At 43.2% G+C, this 21624-nt stretch overlaps 1 protein-coding gene across 3 annotated transcripts in view; it reads right to left on the bottom strand.

The window, feature by feature from the left end:
• LOC149452426 (septin-9-like) overlaps positions 1 to 21624 on the bottom strand; it is a 443799-nt gene that overhangs the window by 139348 nt on the left and 282827 nt on the right. The gene's annotated exons all lie outside the window — the stretch shown is intronic.

Here is a 21624-nt window from a genome sequence, read left to right as displayed (position 1 = left end):
CAGTGATCACATGCAAAGTAGTAAGCAAGATGTCACTTGTGACATCATTGCATACTACATGTGAAATCTGTGAATGATCAAAGAGGTCACATGGTACAAGGCTATTCACAACAGCCTTGTACCATGTGACAAGCTGTGACCAATCACAGCTCACTCAGTAGTTCTCAATGGCTGCAAGAATGCAGACAGAAAGAAAGAGAAATGATTGCTTTTACATCCTATATGGGTGTAAAAGCAATCACTGTAAAAAAAAAAAAAAAAAAAAAAAATCTTCATCACCCCCCACAAGTAGTAAAGCAGTACAGAGTCACCATGGTGACACTGTTAAAAAAAATGTTTAAAAATTATAATTTTTGGTTATAAACTAATTTGGCTTATTTTTTTTTTACTAAAAAGATAATGGAATAAATTTTGGCCAGGATTTATGATGAAATATTATTTATTTGCAAAATGTTATAAGAAAAACACTTTTTTTCAAAATTTTGGGACTTTTTCATTTACATAGAAAAAAAATAAAAATCCCAGCGGTGAATAAATCCCATCAAAATAAAGCCTTATCTGTCTAAAAAAAATGGTAAAAAATTCATATGGGTACAGTGTTGCATGACCGCGCAATTGTCATTCAAAATGTGATAGCGCTGAAAGCTGAAAATTGCCCTGGACAGGAAGGGGGTAAAACTGTCCGGACAGGAACTGGTTAAAGGACTATACAAGCTGGTGAGGCAATCCCATCATTTTTAAGACTTTAGAAAGCGCCTCTGGGGGTCCAGCAAGACCCCACAGTTGCTGGTGAGAAGCCTCTAGGACCACAAAGCACCTACTGCATTATAACACATCTCCAAAAGGTTCAGTGGTCCTACATCACAAAGATTGCAAGTGTTGAAATTAGGAATACAATTGTTCAATACAAAACAAATATTAGGAACGTGATTGCAATATGTAACAATTATTAATAGTGACCAAGGATAAATGCTCAGTGGCCCCCATTCAGGCTAACAAGGTGCAATTAATTGGATGCTGCTGGCTAGTGAGGGTGCTGGCTGTGGAAATTCATCCAGACCCAAAGCACGCTGTAGAAATAGGAAGAGATAGCCCATCCACTGCACACCTTACCCAGCCCGAGTGGTTTTGCCCTGTCCCCAGGGCTCAATGCACTGCATTTTCAACCTACATTTGAGATGTCATTACCTTAAAGCAAAGTTCCACCCAAAAGGGGAAGTTCCGCTTTAATGCTTTGTCCCCTGCTCACCATTAAAGATTGGCACCTTTGGGGAGCGGGTACCCGAATTTAACAGGTACCTGCTCCCATGTCCGCTGCGATCGCCTAGTCGACACGTGACAGGTCCCAGAAGGCTACGGGGCCATTCACAAAGAGCAGCACTTCTCGTGCATGCGCAGTGGGCACCCGGCATAGAAGCCGCAAGCTGTCACAGCCGGGTGCCCACACTGAAGAAGCCGGCGCCAGGGAGAGAAAAATGCCAGTGAAACCAGCGGTGGTGAGGACACGGCTGGACCGAGAGACGGGTAAATGGCTATATTTTAAAAGTCAGCAGCTACAGTTTTTGTAGCTGCTGACTTTTTTTTTTTATCAGCTGGAGCTCCACTTTAACATTGACACCCGCTGCCGATCACAACTGCAGTGTGTTTTGAATGTGGTGCAGGAAATGCACATGGAACACAGCTTTCCAGCATCACGTTCTGTTGTACACAGCCCCTAAATGTGGGTTTTCTGATAGTGACAACAGTGACCAAACCTGTGTAATATGTTGGAAGGGCCAGTTGTAGTCTCCATTGGAAGCCTGTGTTACAGGGTGACAACACAGATGCATGATGGGGAGACAATGGCGCAGTTTTATCCTCATGGCTCACACAGTAATATTATTGAACGCTGCAGATTTAAAAATATTTAAACTGACTCCAATCCATGGTTCACACTGATGCAAAATGTCATGCGATTTGACCATTTAAGTCACATGACAAGTTGCATCCAATGATCGGCAATGGAACCGTTCTAATTGGTACGACTCCGACTTCGGCAGAGTTGCACCGATTAGAAAAGTAGATCCTGCACTACTTTTGCCAATTTGGGGTGCGACTTGCTTAGACATCTGTGTAAGGAGTTGTACAGATATCTAGGACGTCACACCCGAAGTTGCACTGCCATCTGACTTTGAAATTGTGCAACTTCAAGTGAAGTCAGATCCATAGTGACCCAGGGCTTACACTCTAAATACAGATGCAACCACACAATAATGCACATCTAAAAACACATATTTGGGGGTATTATACCTAGCGATGATCTTATGCCAAAATGTATTCTGCTACACGTCTTTGCTAAAAAAATCCCAATATGTGTAAATTAATTGGTTTACGTGAAAGTTATAGTGTTTACAAACGACGATATATATACTGGAATTTTTTTTTATACTAGTAATGGCGGCGATCAGCGACTTATAGCGGGACTGGGGTGGGCATTCTGACACTGAGGGGAAACTGATTGTCACTGCCATCACCAGTGACACCAATACAGTGATCAGTGCTTATAAAAAGCACTGACACTGTACTAATGGCATTGGACAGGAAGAGGTTAACATCAAAGGGTTAACTGTGTGCTGTGTGTTACTAGGGAGACATGCTGTGCAGAGAGATACAAAGCAGCATGTCCAAGCTGACAGGAGAGAGATCTGTGTTGTTTACACACAGATCTCTCCTCTCTCAGCTTTAGCAGCGATCACTGAGTGCCGGCCGAGAATCGCCGGCCAGGACCGGGTGATTGACATCCACTGCAACAAATGTCAGCGCGGGTAGGGAGGCGCACCCCCTACCCAGAACAGCTAAAATCACATATGTATATATGTGATTTTGCGCAGAGTGGCCGCCCTGTAGCAGTATATTTGCTATAGGGCAGTAGGCAAGTGGCTTAGCCAAGGAACAGCCCACATGGGTTATATACTTTCCAACAAACCTGTTTATTCACCTATGAATATTTTCAGCTGATTTAAACTGCAAAGGCCAGTCAGCATGTAGACGAAGCATGGTGTTATTATTTGTTGTATTCCTGCTAATCTCTAGCAACTGTGTAAGCAATAAATTAACGGTTTGTCAGCTGGGTCATTGTTAGTCAAGCAAGAAGTAAACTGCGCAAGCAAATTTTCTAGTTCCCTGGCCAGCCAGCTGTGATTTGCTTAAAGTGAATCTGAGCTCAAAAAGATGACAGGCGTTATAGGGAACATCTAGGAATGTTAATTGTGCCTAGGCACTATCCTGAAGGATTTAACCTTTCCTTCTGTAAAACAGCACCGCACTTCCTGGTATGAGAGTGTGCCTAGGCACTCCAGGCCTCATGCACACAAAACGTTAAAAAAACTCTCCTAGAAGCTGTTCTCTATGTTGCATTTTTGCTGAAAAAACGTCTGACGCTTGTAAAAGTATCTAACGCTTTTACAAGCGTGTATATATATATACAGTTGTGGCCAAAATTATTCAACCCCCAATGCTGTAAAGGGGTTTAGGGACTATAGTGTACATTTGGAATTGTATTCAGAATCAAATCCTACAAGGACGTTGTAACTACCCAAATGCAACTAAAATGACATCAATTGTTTATGTAATACAGTAGTAAATGGTTCTTATGTGGTTTCTTCATTGCCACAATTATTCAACCCCTTAAAGACTACCACTCTGAAGAACAGAGGTTCATACAGGTGCTTTCCATCAGGTATTGAAAACACCTGTGGATGTCACCGAGCAGCAATCAAGCATAATAAGCACCAATTAGGCAGCTTTAAAATGACTGTGATACTCAGCTCCTTCTAGACATTTACTGGTGTGGTTACAAACATGGTGAAGGCAAGAGAATGGTCCAGGAAGACAAGAGAAGAGGTGATTTCTCTTCACAGGAAGGGCAATGGCTATAAGAAGATTGCAAAGATGTTAAACATACCAAGAGACACCTTAGGAAGCATCATTCGCAAATTCAAGGCAAAGGGCACTGTTGAAACGCTACCTGGTCGTGGCAGAAAGAAGATGCTGACTTCGACTGCTGTGCGCTACCTGAAGCGTAGAGTGGAGAGAAGTCCCCGTGTGACTGCTGAGGAACTGAGAAAAGATTTGTCAGATGTGGGTACAGAAGTTTCAGCCCAGACAATAAGACGCACACTGCGTAATGAAGGCCTCCGTGCCAGAACTCCCAGGCGTACCCCCTTGCTGTCTCCAAAGAATAAGAAGAGTCGACTGCAGTATGCCAAAAGCCATGTGGACAAACCACAAAAGTTGTGGGATAGTGTTCTGTGGACTGATGAAACAAAATTAGAACTGTTTGGGCCCATGGATCAACGCTATGTTTGGAGGAGGAAGAACAAGGCCTATGATGAAAAGAACACCTTGCCTACTGTGAAGCATGGTGGAGGGTCAATCATGCTTTGGGGCTGTTTTGCTTCTGCAGGTACAGGGAAGCTTCAGCGTGTGCAAGGTACCATGAATTCTCTTCAGTACCAGGAGATATTGGATGGAAACGTGATGCAGTCCGTCACACACCTGAGGCTTGGGAGACGTTGGACCTTTCAACAGGACAATGATCCCAAGCATACCTCCAAGTCCACTAGAGCATGGTTGCAGAGGAAAGGCTGGAACATTTTGGAGTGGCCATCGCAGTCACCAGACTTAAATCCGATTGAGAACCTCTGGTGGGACTTAAAGAAAGCAGTTGCAGTGCGCAAGCCTAAGAATGTGACTGAACTGGAGGCCTTTGCCCATGAAGAATGGGCGAAGATACCCGTAGATCGCTGCAAGACACTTGTGTCAAGCTATGCTTCACGTTTAAAAGCTGTTATAACTGTAAAAGGATGCTGTACTAAGTACTAAGATTGAATGTCACTTGGGGGTTGAATAAAACTGATAATGCTGTGAGCACAGAAAAGACATTTGTGGTTATTTCATTATAACTGTTATGTTATATTTGTCTGACCTACAAGTGCCTCTTTAATGTAAATGTAAGCAAGATGACTGAATGATCAAAAGCAATGTCAAACTGGCCAAAACACTCAATTTCAGTGGGGGTTGAATAATTTTGGCCACAACTGTATATATATATATATATATATATATATATATATATATCTCACAGCCAGCTGTCACAGGAAACGACAGCAAATAAGGTCCCATATGTAAGTCAAGGTAGTTGTACTGTAAAGCATTGTATCATCAGAGACAAAGTTGTCTGTATCCATAGATTCCTGTGTACAGAGAAAATACACAAACATGGTGCTTCACAATATCTTAGTGCCCCATACAAGGGGCCACATCTGGCCTGACAGGAGATCTGATCTGAGCCACACCAGGGTCAGTGGTGTATCATCAGACTCAGTGCACAGACTGAGCATTGGGATCAGTTGCTTGGTCTCCATTAAACCCCTCCGCACAGTCTCCAGCACAGAGGATCACCCATCAGCTACCTACCTCCTCGCGTGGCACTTTGTCATTGGGCGCTAGGACTGTCCTGCTGCTATACAGCTACTGGAAGCCTAATTACAGTGGTAAGGTGGATTCTGATAGGGACTCTGATAGGGACCCTCATCTGATGTAAGGGGGACTCTAAAGAGGTCCCTGATGTTAGGGGGGGTTTTGATGGAGACCCTGATGTAGGGGGACTTTGATGGGAATTTCCTTTTTACTTTCTGTCTCAATGGTCAATATCCTCCTATCCCCCTGCCACGTGCTAGGACCGCCCTAATTACAGTGGTAAGGTGAATTATTTGATGGGAACCCCAATGGAGATTCTCATGTAAAGTACTTTGATGGGGATCCTGATGAAAATGGGGACCCTGATGGAGACCTTGAAGAAAGAGGCACTTTGATGGGGACCCTGATGTAAGGGGGAACCTGATGGAGACCCTGATGTAAGGGAGAACTCTGATGAGGACCCTGATGGAGACCCTGATGTAAAGGAGGACTCTGATGAGGACCCTGATGTAAGCAGGGCCTGTGTTTCCACTAGGAAAACTTGGCAGACACCTAGGGCGCACTGCCACCTAGGGGCGCCTGGGTGCAGCACAGGCCAGCACTCTCTCTGTGTGGCCTATGGACCTCTTGTATGAATTCTTCATTTCACTGCAGAGACCCCTCTCCTCATACACAGGGAATGATGGTATCTTTACTCTGCACAATTGTCTTGCAGCCTGTCTACACACATTGCCATTTAGTATATATTATATAGTATATAGACAGTATTCCGAGTTTTTTAACTCTGTCTCTTTTTTTTTTTGTTTCTCTGTCTGATTACATACAGTTAATTTATATTTGGTTAATATATATTTTGTCTTTAATATTGGTGCTGGTGGCATCTTATGGCACTTATTTTGTAAATGAAAAGAAATTTAGCAGTTTCATGTTTTGTTGATTTAATCACTTTTACAGTTTTTAAAAATATTTTTTTTTTGTGGAGGGGGGGCACAAGTAGCTGGTCTTGCCTAGGGTGCAAAATAGTCTAGCACCAGCCCTGGATGTAAGGGGCAATTCAATGGGGATCCTGATGTAAGGGGGACTTTGATGACGACCCTGATGTAAGCGGGACCCTGATGGAGACCCTGATGTAAGGGAGGTCTTTGATGGGGACCCTCATGTAAGAGGCACTTTAATGAGGACCCTGATGTAAGGGGGACCTTGATGAGGACCCTGATGTAAGGTGGATTTTGATGAGGACCTTGATGTAAGGGGGGCTTTGAAGGAGACCGTGGTGTAAGGGGACCTTCAATTCTTTTTCCAGAAATGCAAAAGGAACTTAGAGAAAATCTTCCAAAGTGAGAGAAATTCCCCTGTTAACCAGTTGTCTCAGAACAGCTGTCCTCATTGGAAGATATCCCCTTACCGTTTGTTCTGAGGACAACTTGAATATGTAGAATTTCTCCTCACTTTTTGTCTCAATGACAATACTCAACAGTACAAATAGAGAGGTGAGTCTTCCCATTAGGGACTCAGGCAGCTATAAAATCCTGACAAAGGGTCCAACCCTTGCCCACTCTAGCCAAAACTCTTTCCTCTTGCAGGCAATGAGCTCATCATAGGCAACAGGAGAGAGCACACACTGAACATGTGCGGCCCAAAAGAACAGGATGGCGCTCCTTCCCATGGCAATAGTAGGCACTGGTCCCAAAGGCTAATCCCTCCCTACAACAATTCAGAATGAAGTCATTGCTGGCTGCAAAAGAGCTGAAGAAGTTTGGTTTCGGTTTGGTTCAGCTTTGGTTGTGCGGTTGTAAACATAATTGTTCAAACAAAAAGGGAGCCCTGGCTAGTACGTAGGTTTGGTAGACTATGCTGCTATACCGCTATGGGACAGCAAAGTATGATTATTAGTAAAGCTGAATTTACACTTTAAAAAAATATTTTACCTTCAAATGAAATCATAGAAAAGGTTTGAGGCAGAACCGTGAAGGTCTGTCCTTCCATGATACCAAGCTTATGTGGATTTTTCCGAGTGTCTCATCAAATATGAGAACAAAGCTCAATGGGCTTGGTGGTCCCAAAGAGAAGACAGATAGAGGAAAGCATATAAGGGCCTGATGGAAGGTTGTGGGAGGCTGGGAGAGGCCACTGAACATTAGAAAACACAATGATGATGCTCAGGAAAGACCTCTGACACTTGTGAAGTCATTTCCCAAGTTCCTGTGTCAGCCGCTCTCCCAGAAGAGGAAGTGAGTTCAGCCAGAGTTTGTGCAAACACCCCTCTATCTGCTTCTCCCTGCAAACCTAAAGCCATCACCATGGGGTCTTCATGGAAATACTGACTGTCTTGGACCAAGATCAACAGTAACTGAAAAATTAGAGAGAAGGAGATAGATTTTCATCACTGATTAAAAAAGACAGTTTATGCTGCGGAAACTGTGAAGCAATATAAAACAGTTTAATTCATATCCAACGGGGTCTCAACTTTTTTTTTTATTGAATGGAGAAGGAAATTGTTTTTACTGTTGTGTTCTCATTGGCTAGATTTTCCCTCACTGACTCCTATCATTGGGACAGGAAGTGAGGAGCAGGGGCGGACCGACCTTTTGGAAACTCGGGCACTGCCCGAGGGCCCGGGGTCAGTAGGGGGCCCCATGAGATGCCCCTGATACCTTTTCAATAGGCTTTTTTGAGTTTGGGCAAGGACACAGGGGCCCCATGATCCCCTATTGCCCCATGAGTTGTCAGTCCGCCCCTGGAGAGAAGTCATCAATGAGAGAACCTGTAATCCAATTGTAGAGATTCTTCTTTGCTTCCTGCCCCATCATGGTGAGAAAAAATCTTCCCTAAGGACTCTTTCATATGAGAGTCAGTCCTTGCTCTCCTTCTGAAAAGTGTTCCAAGGTGAGGGATCCACTGTAAGGATATCTTTTTTCCCCCACAGTCCAGATTTAAACTGTGTACTGAGCTGCTTGATTCTTCATTGAATATATTTTAACCACTTCAATGCCAGGCATTTTCACCCCCATCCAATTTTTAACTTTCAGCGCTGTTGTACTTTGAATGACAATTGTGCTGTCACAGTCACCGGTTACCGCCTCTACCCACACTGTGACAGCATGGGGAAAGGACTGCCGATAACCCACAAGTCTATTATAATGTGATCAGCTGATATTGGACTCCGCGACCAGGCGATCGGTGGAGCAACTGACAGGAGAGAGATCTATAAATGTAAACAACACACGATCTCTCTCCTGTCAGCGGGGATGTGCTGGTTTTTATCTCCCTGCAAAGCAAAGCAGGGAGATAAAAACCAGTACATCCCCTAGTAAAACACCACACAGTGCACAGTAAAAGCACACATTTAACCCTTTGATCACCCCAGATGTTAGCCCTTTCCTACCCAGTGTCATTAGTACAGTAACAGTGCATTTTATTAGCACTGATCACTGTATTAGTGTCACTGCAGATAAGGGGGCACCACATGTCCTCCTGTACAGGGCCCAGGTCAGCAGGGGGGCCCAGGCAGCTGGGTGAATCGAATGTGGGCAGGCAGAGTGATCACCATGACGGGGGGCAATTGCTGGAACCAATCCCCTGTGTGGCTGAAAGCTGGCTTCTTCTCCTTTCCCTCCCACTGGCTTTCAGCTGCTGCAGAGGGAGCCATACAGGGGATTGGTTCTAATAATTGCCCCCACCCCTGATGCACCCATCACCCTTCCTGTGCACCATACGTTTAACCCTGCTGCCCAGGCTCCCCTGTGTACCCCCACCCCTGTAATGTTTCTGGCTTCCCTCCTCTCCTTCCCACTGGCACCTACAAGCACACAATAGGATATTTCAGGATAGAGACTGGGTGAAAGAGCCGGTAAATATGTCACATTTACCAGCCCCTCCTTTCCTGAATGAACACGAGTACCAATCATTCACTGTGTTCATTTATAACTGAAGCCTAGTACACTGGTTTTGCTTTCGAGGGGGCCCTGTCAGGTTGACTGTATGGGGCCCCATGGTTTCTAACAGCAGCCCTGACTGCAGATGTCAGTGGCAGTTAGTTCCCACCCAGTGTCAGCTAGTGTCAGAATGCCCACCGTACTATCACAGTCCCACTATAAGTCACTGGATGCCACCATTACTAGTATATAAAAAAAATTCCAGTAAATATACCACCGTTTGTAGATGCTATAATTTTCACGCAAACCAATTATTATACACTTACTGCTTTTTTTTGTTGTACCAAAGACATGTAGCAGAAAACATTTTAGCCTAGTTTTTTTATTGGATATGTTTTATAGCAAAAAGTATAAAAAATTGTTTTTTTTTTCAATTTCCTCTCTTTTTTCATTTATAGTGCAAAAGATAAATAAAACCCAGTAGTGATCAAATACCACCAAAACAAAGCTCTATTTGTGTGAAAAAAATGATATAAATGTCATTTGTGTAGCGTTGCATGATCGCGCAATTGTCAGTTAAAGTAGTGCAGTGCCGTATAGCAAAAAATGGCCTGATAATGAAGGGGGTAAATCTTTTGGTGGTATGCTACTACATTCTGAATGTTGCTACAGGAGAATTCTAGAAAGAACTCCCATGATGAGAGGGGTGGATTTAATTGCATTCATTTTCATTGCATTTGTATGCAGATTACCCTAGTTAACCTCAACATGTGATGCTGAGCCTCCGTCATTGAAATACTGGAAATATAAAAATGAAGGAGGAGGGCTAGGGACAGTAAGGCTTCATGTGCACGAGCAGCTGCTAATCTCGAGTTTAGGAGCTCTTGGCAGGCATTTTTTGCACATATAGGCTTTTAGCAGAGTTTAAGGCCCCATGTACACGGGACACTTCTGAACGATGGAAACTGACTGCTGGAAAACGTAGGTTAAAAATTGTCTGTTTAGCCGCGTTTGCATACTGCGTTTATGTGCGTTTATGAACGTTTGCGTTTAGAAGCATTTTTTAAAGATAACCTCAGGGGACCTTGCAAAATGCCCAGAATGCACTGAAAAACAGTACAAAATTTACTATTTCAGACATTTTTAGGGAAATAGAGAGAGCAGAAGCAGAGAGAGCAGGATTTGTCTTTTTTTTAACTGTCTTTTTTTTTTGTGGTGTTTGGATGTGTTCCAGCTCATTTCTGTGCAGAAATTATTGCAGAAGTGTCTAACATATTTTCTTTCATAGGAAACCTCAAAGTATGGTGTACCAGGTCCATTTGAGTACCGGGAAAACGCTTTGCATGCATTTTTCATGATGAAAAAAAGCTCTGGACAGTATTTGGAGTTAGAAAAAAATTTAAAACGCAAATGCTTTAAACGCGGTTAGCAGCGTTTACAAGCATTTGCGTTTGAAACGCTGATGAAATCTTCTCCTGATCGCAAGTTTTCTGTGTTCAAAAAAACGACTGTAAACTCAACTGCCTGTAAATGACTGTAAATGAAGATGTGTAGATGGACACATAGGAATACATTAGGGAGAGTTCAGGGGCTGCTGAAAAAAACGCTGAACAGCTCCTAAACGTGAGTTTATCATCTGCAGTGTACATGAGCCCTAAGAGCTGCTGAGTTTAGGTGCGGTTAAACCTCCCTCTCCTGAATCGCGTTCAGAATAGGAACGTTTTGACTGCCAACCATGGGAAAACGCAAAACGCGGTACCGCAATTGCCACATTTTTCGTTTCCCCAGCATCAAAGTAGGCTCGTGTACATGGACCTTAAGCCTAGGAAGGAAAGGGATAGATGATACTGCATGTCTTCCAGCCAAGAAGTTCAATGGGCTCTGCCTGATGTGCTGCAGCTTCTTAATGCACTCTGTGGGAAGCTCTCAGTGTGCAGTGAAATCACAGTAAACCATTACAGTAGAAAAAAAAGGAGCCTGCACAACCATGCAAGTAAAGCTGGAGTTCAGTTTCTGAACACATGACACAAGGAGAATATGAAAGAAAACAGATACCCCTATCTATCTGTTTCTTGGACAGGGTTTAAGTTAATTAACTGAATTATAAAAAAAAACAGTTCCACTTAACATACTGAAATGTAAGGTCACCCAAGTGTTAAGTAATGAATAATACATAGAACATACTACTCATCCAGAGCTGTATATGGGAAGGAGAACGACTGGTCAAGCCTAACCATCTGCGTTGTCATAAACACTATGACTGTACAATGTTCAGCTTGGCAGGGAATGGATTAAGATATTAATATTATTGGGGATGTGATATAACGTGTTTAAGGTGGGGCTAGCTAAAGTGAAAAATCTTTTTGTCTGGGAGATGGGTTTCTGCATCCCCAGCCCAGATTCTATCACAGACATCATCAACTTCTTTCTCACATTACTAAGAGAAAAAAAATGTATTTATTTATTTCAGGTACTTATATAGCGCCGTCAATTTACGCAGCACTTTACATATATATTGTACATTCACATCAGTCCCTAACCCTCAAGGGGCGTATAATCTGAAGTCCCTAACTCACATTCATACATACACATACTAAGGACTATTTAGATCTAATTAATCTACCAGTATGTTTTTTTTGGAGGGTGGGGGCAGGGGCGGACTGACAACTCATGGGGCCCCCGAGCAAGAGGGGATCATGGGGCCCCTGTGTCCTTGCCCAAACTCAAAAAAGCCTATGGAAAAAGGTACCAGGGGCATCTCATGGGGCCCCCTACCGACCCCAGGCCCTCAGGCAGTGCGCGAGTTTCCAAATGGTCAATCCGCCCCTGGGTGTGGGGAAACCGGAGTACCCGGAGGAAACCCACGCAGGCACAGGGAGACCATGCAAACTCCAGGCAGGTGGTGCCATGGCTGGGATTCGAACCAACGGCCCTAGTACTGCCAGGCGGAGTTGCTAAACACTTAGCCACTCTGCTGCCCTACCACCCTACCAAATGACAAGGTTTCATCAAAGCCCATGCGTCCCATGATGCGGGCCATATGAGGCTAGAAGCGGCAGTTCATGGCAAACAAGGGGCAAACTGGGAAAACATGGCAAACTGTTTTACTCAAAATTAGAATGACATGCCCTACGGTTTGAAATAAATAATTCCATCCCCTTATTTAGCACAGGGGTGTCAAACTGGTGGCCCTCCAGCTGTTGCGAAACTACAAGTCCCATCATGCCTCTGCTTTTGGGAGTCATGCTTGTAACTGTCAATCTTGCAATGCCTCATGGGACTTGTAGTTTGGCAACAGCTGGAGGGCCGCCAGTTTGACACCTTATATAGGACTGAAGCCAGTCACTACACTCGGTATATGTGAGGGTTTACAACTATTTTAAATCTGTATCTTGTCATTTGACTCTTTTGCACAGAAGCAGGGCTGGCAAGAACAAGCCAATGGAAGTAGAGATATCCGCAGGCTTTGCGTTGGATTAAACTTTCATTCTAATCATTACTTTTTAATACGATATAAGCCTATTTTAGGACAATGATCTTTGAATTTGTCGGACGGAATAGCATCCAGCTGTCTTCCTACAGGGCAGATGAACCTTCTTTGATTCAGGGTTTCTTCAGAAGACATCAGTACTGTATAAATGGACAGTGCCATGCTAGTATTGACCACTTTCTACTGGGTGCATCAAAAGTATCAAAACTGATTTGGAGCTGAGGTCTGTGAATTTTACACCTCCACAAAGTGTAGGATATATGTAAAGTCTTGTATGAGGTGTTTCCAAGGTGTGGATGGAGGACAGATCTGCTGGAATTACACTGGAATCACGCGGTCAAGAGTATTCTGGACCTTCAAGGCTTGATAATTGATCATACTGTATGTAAGGGGGACTCTGTTATGGACAACTGATGTAAGGGGGGACTCTGATGGTGACAGTGGATGAAAGGGAGCATTCTGATGAAGACAGATGATGTAAGGGAGCACTCTGATGGGGCCCCTGATGTAGGGGGGCACTCTGATGGGGACACCTGATGTAAGGGGGGCACTCCGATGGGGACACTTGACATAAGGCAGCATTCTGATGGGGAAAGCTGATAAAAGGGGGGCACTCCGGTGGGGAAACTTGATGTAAGGCGGCACTCTGATGGGGACACCTGATGTTAGGGGGGCGCTCCGAAGGGGAAACTTGATGTAAGGTGGTACTCTGATGGGGAAACCTGATGTAAGGAGGGCACTCCGATGGGACACCTGACGTAAGACGACATTCTCTTGGGGACACCTGATGTAACGGGGGCACTCCGATGGGGATAACTCTTCATATGTAAGAGGACACTTTGATGGGGACACTTGATGTAAAGGGGTACTCTGATGGGGACACCTGGTGTAAGGAGGGGATAACTGATCATACTGTATGTAAGGGGACACTCTGTTAGGGACAACTGATGTAAGGGAGCACTCTGATGGGGCCCCTGATGTAGGGGGGCACTCTGATGGGGACACCTGATGTAAGGGGGCACTCCGATGGGGACACTTGATGTAAGGCGGCACTCTGATGGGGACACCTGATGTTAGGGGGGCGCTCCGAAGGGGAAACTTGATGTAAGGTGGCACTCTGATGGGGAAACCTGATGTAAGGAGGGCACTCTGATGGGGACACCTGATGTTAGGGGGCGCTCCGATGGGGACACTTGATGTAAGGTGGCACGCTGATGGGGACACCTGATGTAAGGGGGCACTATGATGGGGACACCTGATGTTAGGGGGCGCTCCGATGGGGACACTTGATGTAAGGTGGCACGCTGATGGAGACACCTGATGGAAGGGGGGGCACTCCGATGGGGATAACTCTTCATATGTAAGGGGATCCTCTGATGGGGACGCTTGATGTAAGGGGGCACTCCGATGGGGATAACTCTTCATATGTAAGGGGACACTTTGATGGGGACACTTGATGTAAAGGGGCACTCTGATGGGGACACCTGATGTTAGGGGGCGCTCCGATGGGGACACTTGATGTAAGGTGGCACGCTGATGGAGACACCTGATGGAAGGGGGGCACTCCGATGGGGATAGCTCTTCATATGTAAGGGGATACTTTGATGGGGACGCTTGATGTAAGGGGGCACTCCGATGGGGATAACTCTTCATATGTAAGGGGACACTTTGATGGGGACACTTGATGTAAAGGGGCACTATGATGGGGACACCTGGTGTAAGGAAGGGATAACTGATCATACTGTATGTAAGGGGATACTCTGTTGGAGACAACTGATGTAAGGGGGGACTCTGATGGGGACAGTAGATGAAAGGGAGCACTCTGATGGGGACATCTATTGTAAGGGAGCACTCTGATGGGGACACCTGATGTAAAGGGGCACTGTTATGGGGATCCTGATATAAGGGGGCAATCTGATGGGAACCCATTGTAAAGGAGGCTCTGATGAGGACTCCTGATGTAAAGGGGACATCTGATATAGGGACATCTGATATAAGAGGGCACAGCTTAATACATATTAGTGTTTTCCGGGTTGTGACAAGCTGTCAGTGACTCACACACAGTGTTGACATTATGCCTCTGACTTTTGTTTACTGCACCCCCAGATTAGGTAGGCTGGATCCGGCACTGTCTTAGGACCATTTCACATGGGACCGCTCCTTTCAGTAGGGAAACTGTGAGTAGGTCCCCTGCTAAACCAGAGCTGAATGGGATAGATGTCAATTTTTCAATATCTATACCCATTCAATTTGTGTCCGCATTTACACAGCGGATAGGGGCGATCCCATGATAGCTCTATGGGTGGCTGGATGTAAACAGTCTGTTTACATCAGACTATCTCCAAACTGTCATGTTTAGATCTGGAAAATAGAAAAAGGATGCAGTCCTTTTTTTTTTTTTTTCTGGTCCTGGATGAACTCGGAGGTAGGCAGGTGTACACGGACACAAGTCCATTGACATCAGCCTGCTTGTAGAACTGCATTGAGCTTCTGATCAGGTCCTCCTGAAAAGCGGACAGGCAGTCCTGATCGGAGAGCCTGTGTGAAGGGGCACCTGACCTGCAGTGTTTCATGAGTTAACATGTGTTCTGGTACGGTGTCCGATTCTTTATGAATGGGCTGCCAATGCACTACAACACAGGTTGTACTGGAACTACAACATTTTAGTTAATGTAACAAAAAGTAGCAAACTACAGCTTGCCCACTGCAATCCGTGAAGTGCAGAAGGTGTTTAAGATGCCCGAAGACAACAGCTTTGAAGTAAACTCAAGTACTTTGAAGTATAATAGTACTGCTAGAGAAAACACGCAGTCTTCAAAACGCACAGCGGGATTTTTTAAGCCGATTTTTCAGTAAAGCTACCTGTTTTTAAACATAAATCATTGATCCTAGAATTTACTTTAAAGCATTTTTGTTAATGCAGTGCACTAAAACACACAGGCGATTCACATATATATGTGTTTTGGTGCAATAAAACGCACGTGTGTTGTTGTGTGCTGGTTGGGCGCAATGGGGTACCATTCAAAATTAATAGCATCGCAATGCACCACATTTAGTTGCATGCATAAAGGGCCCATACACCCTTGTCTGTTTTAATGTGAAAAGACTCATACATTTAGCTGCATGAAAAATGCATTTCAAGCATAAATCTCATTTTTTCCTACGAGGCTCGTTCATATATATATGTGCTGTAGTGTGCTGGGAAAGGGCAAACATATAGGACCATTCACACTAGAAATGGGAGGTTTGTTTAACTGCAAATCGAAATTCAGATGAAATGTTTGTTATTCAGAGATTCAGATGTATCAAAATTTACAAATTACAATAGGATTGTATTAGAATTTAAATGAATCCAAAATACCAAAATGAAAATTTGTCCAAAATTTGAATCACATTTGATTCACATTCGGAAACAAAATTGAATTTGAAAACAAATTTGAAATATAAGCATACTGCTAGCTATTGCTGATTTCCTTCAAAGACTACATGTATTAGTGTTAGAATGTAGCCATTTTCTGACATTCATATTTGAAAAAGAATACAATAGAAAAAAACAGAATAGAAAAAAACAGCATAAAACAGAATGGAATATAAAAGAAAGGAATAGAATAGAATAGAAGATAAAGAAATAGAATAGAAAAGAATATTCTAGAAAAGAAAACATAGAATAGAAATAAATAAGACATTGGCTAAAGAGCATCATTGGAAAATAAAGCCCACATGTGCCAGAGACTGGGACTGAGCAGGCTAGAACATGTTATGATACCCAGTATCCAGAGAGGGAGCCCCTGTACACCTGGTGAGCTGACCCGTCCATCCTTTAAAGGGATCTCTGGCACCCTCCCAGTATACATCAGAAGCCCCAGGATCCAGACCTATCCAGTGAGGGATCTTACTTCATTCCTGTCCAGATTTGGATGACCTTGATGACATCAGGATTTATATACACAAACGTGCATTTTACTATGCGTTCCGGTGAGTGCACATTCTCCTCATACCTGACTGCACAAGCACCCAGTTCTAGATGAACACAGGATTCCTGTTCACATTAACAGTCACTCTGTGAACTATTCTTACTCATATTTATTTCATTTTAGTGATTTTGATACTTTTATGTACCTATTTTTAGCACTGCACTTTATTTATTTTGTCTGTTTGAGGTTTACTGGTTACCTTTAGTGCTTAGCGGCTTTTAAGTGCGCTCGCAACTATCTTTTGTTATTTGAAAAGGAAACATTGTTTCTTTTAACTTGGGGAAATCAACTAAAAGGAAACTTTCTTTCTTTTAGCTGGGGGGAAAGTGACAGCTGATTCTCTGAGCTATAGTGAACAAAAAAAAAGCCGGTAATTATATTTAAAAACTGGCACTGACCTATAGTGACAGCAACTTTTTTTTTAACTTTTTTTCTAACCTTTCAGAATGGATTAATTGGTTTTCGATTCGGTTTACAAATTTTTCGCAATACGAAACGTCCCGGAGAACGCATTAAATTTGTAAACTGAGGTACACCTGTATTTTATTTGTTGGGTGAGTGGAAGCCAGTGGAGGGATTGGCAGAGAGGAGTAGCAGATATTGAATGGTTGGTAAGGTGGATGAGTCTGGCGGCAGCATTCATGATAGACTGAAGAGGGGATAGCCTGCGATGAGGTAGGCCAATGAGGAGGGAGTTACAATAGTCAAGTAGTCAAAGCGAGATATAACAAGGGAGCGAATAAGTTGCTTAGTGGTTTCCGAGGTCATAATGGACTGGAGGGGGGATAGTCTATGTAAAGGTAAGCCAATGAGGAGGGAGTTGCAGTAGTCGAGGCGAGAGATGACCAGGGAGTGAATTAGAAGCTTTGTGGTGTAATTAGTTAAAAAGGGGCGTATTCTGGACATGTTGCGGAGGTTGAGGCGGTATGATTTGAACAGGGATTCGATGTGGGCTTTATCCAACAGGTATATAAAAACAATCATACTGGTATATTCAACAGACCAAAATACAGCAAATAAGAGAAGTTCATTGTTGTTTCCAGGGGCGGACTGACCATTTGTAAACACGGGCACTGCCCAAGGGCCCCGGGTCAGTAGGGGGCCCCATGAGATGCCCCTGGTACCTTTTTCATAGGCTTTTTTGAGTTTGGGCAAGGACACAGGAGCCCCATGATCCCCTATTGCCCGGGGGCCCCATGAGTTGTCAGTCCGCCCCTGGTTGTTTCCATATAGTTTAACCATTTGTTGGCTGTCACCTTATTTGCAGCAGACTGATGTAATGACAGAGCTGTCAACAAAGTAAATCTTTCAGTTTCAGAAAGCTCTAATGAACTGTGTAGCCGTAGGCTGATTTTGGTGTATTTGTAAGTGGAAAATGTATCAATTAATTTTCCTGGCCAGGGTTGTGTTTGTCTGTGGAAATTTGCAGTCAAATGGAAACAATGACTTTTGACCGTTTTCTTTCATTTATCTTTTTTCCAAAAAAACATAGGTAGTATTCCACTGTCGGAAAAACTTGGATTTGTTTTTGAAAGGACAGCTTAAACCATGAAAGCTCAGGTCTGATGACACCTTGGTTTTTATATATTGTGCATATGTGCTGTTGATTTATTTTGGGGGAGGTTTTACACGCCTTTCATTCCCATGGAGGATACTTGATGGAAACTTTGACAACAATGCAGCAAACCAGGTTTTTAAAAATGGACCCTACTAAAAAGCATAGATGTGCATGGTATTGGTATAAATGCCATAAAAAATAAAAAACATACCAAATATGAAAACATAAAAAAATAAATGTAAGATATGTGTTAAATATATGTACAAATTATAAAGTTTATTTCTAGGCACCTTTTGTGAGTACAGTGGGGAAGGGGTAGACTCTCCATCAAGTTTTTTCTCTCTTGCTCTCCAAGAAAACCTGTTCACAATCTCAGAAACAGTTGAGAGGGAAGCAAAATTTTACAAAACTGGGGAAATCCCATTGATCTCAAACTATAATATTGAAAACAACAATGTAATACTAGCAACAACATACATTGCCATTTACAACTGTTCCCCGAGCTACATCACCAGTCATGTTACCCAAACCATCCTCTCCACTCCTCCTAAGACTTCCTGCTCTCTAGCTCTCTTGTCTCCACATCCCATGCTTATCTCCAGAACTTTCCCAGAGCCTCTCCCATCCTCTGGAACTCTCTATCCCAATATGTCTGGCTGTCTCCTACACTGTCCACTGATCCCTGGTAACTCATCTCTTCAGGATAGCCTATCCTGCCTTCAGCTAACAGCTGATTTTTTTATTCTTCCCATCAGTTCATTCCTCACAGTTATTACCTTTTGTTTCGCTTGCCCCTCCCTATTAGAATGTAATCTCTCAGGAGCAGGGCCCTCCTAACCCTCTTGTGTTGAATACTGTACTTTCTCCCTTTATGATCAACATGTATAAATACATCAGTGGTTCAAATAGTGAACTGCATGTAAAGTTATTCACCCTGACGTCATCAAGAGGACAAGAGGGACTCTACATCTGGAGGAAAAGAATTGTAATCTCCAAACACGGAAAGGTTTCTTCACAGTAAGAGCTGTGAACATGTGGAATAGACTCCCTCAAGAGTTGGTTCTGGCCAGCTCAGTGGATTGCTTCAAAAAAGGCCTGGATTGTTTATTGGATACACAGAATATAGCTGGTTTTTAACATTTATAGGTAAAGTTGATCCAGGGAATATCACATTGCCTGTTAAGGCAACAGGAAGGATTTTTTTCCCCTGCAGGAGCAAATTGGATCATGCTTTGCTGGGTTTTTTGCCTTCCTCTGGATCAACTGTGTGTATAAGATTATAACTTTTTTTTTTTAATTGTTGAACTGGATGGATTTTTTGTCTTTTTTCAGCCAGACTAACTATGTAACTATATCGCAAAACATGCCGCAAACTGTTGGCCCTATATACATCCTGTATAATAATAATAATGTGTGAGTAGGGTGCAGCTTGGTGTGTTGGTGAGCAGAGAACACACAGAGGCTGGATGGGATTGAATGATGTATTAAAACAATACACAACTGGCCTGGTGGGTAGGCGCAGCCAACCGGAGCCACTTACGAAATTGTAGCAGGGAAGAATATCCTTAGAGATTGCTGACAGCTTCTGCCAAGAGGGGTGGGAATGCAGTCTGGCCGTTCTGCTCACAAATGGGAGGCTTCCAGAGAGAAGGTAGTATGGATCCTGCACTTTCCCTACTCCTCGGAAAGCTTTCCCTACCGCTATGAGAGGGGGAACCTGTCCCTACAGTAGCCACTCACACAAAGTCATAAATAAACTCTGCCCTGACCCAAGATGGTGGCCGAGGTCACATGGGGTGTCATTGTCCAGCCAGACAACTATGTCTCTTGTGACCGCAGGAAGTCATAGAGGAACCAAGTTGCTCATTACTTCCTTCCCCTACTATATTGCCACTTCAGTTGAGTGCCACCTACAGAGGGGAATACAAACTGTACATGCCTACAAATATATAAAGAGTTTTAGGTGTCCCTAAAAAAACAATCACAGTCCAAAAGACAAAATCAATACATATATTGAAAAAAGGGGGGGGGGGGAAAACGTTATTGAAAATGATATTATTTACATAACTGAACCCCCAAACCCTAACACATAAATAAAAGGAATTAAAATAATCACCTCCCCTGGGAGGAACTTATAAGCAAACAATAAGTAGAAATATAATAACTCCATAAAAGAATAAAAATTGGGCAAACAAACTAATATTTTTTTTTTAAACTTTAGAAACATTCAACTTGCTTTGTTTACGGACAACTTTAATTTCCTTTTTCAGGCTTCTTTTTCTTTATTTTAACCTGGTGATCCTACTAGTAATTTGCTTCCTGTCCTAGAGTGACAACACTGACTCACTACAATGTATCTATAGGGGAGCAGTGTTATCACCTTAACATATGCTACTGAGCACCTCTTCCTCTCCTCCATAACATAGCGGGAGATGTATTATTATTTATTTCAGGTACTTATATAGCGCCGTCAATTTACGCAGCGCTTTACATATATATATTGTACATTCACATCAGTCCCTAACCCTCAATGGGCGTACAATCTAAGGTCCCTAACTCACATTCATATACAAGGGCCAATTTAGACAGTATCCAATTAACCTACCAGCATGTCTTTGGAGTGTGGGAGGAAACCAGAGTACCCAGAGGAAACCCACACAGGCACAGGGAAAACATGCAAACTCCAGGGAGGAGGTTCTGTGGCTGGGATTTGAACCAACAATCCTAGTACTGCCAGCCTGAAGTGCTAACCATTTAGCCACTGTGCTGTTTTGTAGTCCATTCCAACTGCTGAGAGCAATGAAACTGATAATACTGCAGCACAGGCAATGAGCACAGGAAGTTTTCAGTTCACTGAATTTTGGGCAGGATCAACAGGCACTTTTACACTTTTTGACCAGTAATAACAAAATGCAATGCTATAATTAACAGACCAAAAGAAAGCAAATAAGAGAAGTTTATTTTTAGGGGTTACATAGACTTTAAAACAGAGTCCCATATTTTACTCAAGGCTACAGTGACACCCTTTAACTGCATATATTGGACATTCCCTTGTGCTGGCGTCCGTTATGTACGGCTATGGAAGGATTTGATTTGAGCTCTCCTTATTTGACCACACTTTTTATTACAATGTCACTATATAAATATTTGTGCTTATCAGATTCTTTGTTTACACTGTAACTGAACAAGGACGTAAAATCCTTACACGTTATACATTTTCCATTTAATAGGGACACAGTAACAAGCTGTAATTTAAAGAGGACCTTC

Source organism: Staurois parvus, unplaced genomic scaffold (assembly GCF_062004578.1).
Source record: "Staurois parvus isolate SC_StPar_1 unplaced genomic scaffold, SC_StPar_1.0 ptg000473l, whole genome shotgun sequence".
Taxonomy (NCBI): domain Eukaryota; kingdom Metazoa; phylum Chordata; class Amphibia; order Anura; family Ranidae; genus Staurois; species Staurois parvus.
Note: the sequence above shows the minus strand (reverse complement) of the source record. Positions and strands in the feature narration are given on the sequence as shown.